The sequence below is a fragment of the Miscanthus floridulus genome, chromosome 10 (genome assembly GCF_019320115.1).
Source record: "Miscanthus floridulus cultivar M001 chromosome 10, ASM1932011v1, whole genome shotgun sequence".
Taxonomy (NCBI): Eukaryota; Viridiplantae; Streptophyta; class Magnoliopsida; order Poales; family Poaceae; genus Miscanthus; species Miscanthus floridulus.
This window is the reverse complement of record NC_089589.1, coordinates 70,021,233-70,022,756: the sequence shown is the minus strand read 5'-3', so window position 1 is coordinate 70,022,756 and position 1,524 is coordinate 70,021,233. Positions and strand designations below refer to the sequence as shown.

The 1,524-nt window shown below is 41.5% G+C and overlaps 1 non-coding gene across 1 annotated transcript; it reads left to right on the top strand.

Moving 5' to 3' along the window:
* Positions 1-279: 279 nt before the first annotated feature.
* On the top strand, positions 280-386 carry LOC136490389 (small nucleolar RNA R71). Its single transcript, XR_010767682.1, has one exon. It is a non-coding gene; the product is annotated as a small nucleolar RNA R71 (small nucleolar RNA).
* Positions 387-1,524: the final 1,138 nt, after the last annotated feature.

Sequence of the window (1,524 nt, the reverse complement as noted above, 5' to 3'; positions counted from 1 at the left end):
GAGTGTCTCTTGGGCACTCACCTTCTCATAATTTTCTACTCATTTCCCGAATAAATCCATCTTAGCTGCAAGCATGTCAATTTCTTTAACTGAATGCATACCTCGTTTATGGGGTTGGAGTCGTCACTCCATCCTTGGTTGGAGACCATCTTCAAAATCAATGTCTTGGCATCTACAACACTTCCTGAAAAGAATGCTCCACCAGCAGCAGAATCTAAATGGCTCATATCTAACGACACTAATCCATGGACGAAGTTCTAGATTAAAAGTTAGTCTTCCATACCATGGTGTGGGCATGTAGAGACATACTCTTGCATTCGTTCCCAAGCTTCAGGAATCAACTCATGTGCTAGTTGTTGAAATCTAGACATCTTATTGCGAAGAGCATTAGTTTTCCCCATAGGGAAAACTTGACTAGGAAAGCATTGCAACACTTGTCCCATATGTCTATAGCGTTGCGGTTAGAGTAAAACCATTGCTTAGCCTTTCCTAACAAAGAGAAGGGGAAAAGGCAAAGACGTATAGCCTCTTGGCTCACTCCCTTAATGGTGAATGTGCTACAAATCTCCAAGAAATATTGGGGGTGAGCATTTGCATCCTTGTGGGCTTTCCCACAAAATGGACTAGCTTGAACTATCATAATTAACGATGGCTTAAGCTCAAAGTTAGCGTCCCCGTTGATAACATTTGGTCCGGTGGCTACATTAGTAGCCGAGGGTGTAGAAAAATCATGAATGGACTTATCACCCATGATCATGTAGGGTAGTGATAGGGTATGAGGAAAAAAAGGATAAACTACTTAGGATAACTAAAAGACTAGTTAGCAAGACTAGCAATATAAATTCGAGGCCAGTTGCCTTCCCTAGCAACAGTGCCAAAAATGCCTGTTGATACTTCATAAGAACTATTGGAGGAATTCCGCAAGTGCATAGAACTATACAGTAGCACTTCGCTTGGTGAGTACCAAGTGTTGAATTTATATTTTTCCCACAGGAAGGCGGAAGGCTAGAATTTATATTTACTGATAGGTTGCTAAGGGAAGCCTAAGTGTATCCTAGGTAGGTGAATGATAGTGGAAATTGAATGTGCACTACCTAAATTAAACTACTAAACAAGCTACACTATAGATAGCTAGGTGGGAGAGCGAGTGATTTATCTTTCACGTAACTAAGGGTAAAGAGGTAACTAGGAGAAATGCACTAGTACCTTGGGGCATAGCCCGCCTACCAACTAGGAGAGTTAAATAGACAAGGTCTGCCACGAGCCCTATGATTTAATAACTAGACCTATCGTGGTGGAATACAGAGGATGGACAAGGCTGTCACCACTTGCCACCTACCACAATCTATCTAGAGGCCTAGCCGTATCCATAGGTAATCTATGGCCTAAGCACCACACTTAATCTATAAACTTACTACTTCGATCCAAGCACCAATGAAATGAGATCAAAGCACCCTAACTAGATGGTGGAACCAATACTAACGAATAGCTACTAATTATGAGATAAACTATGCTACTAATGCC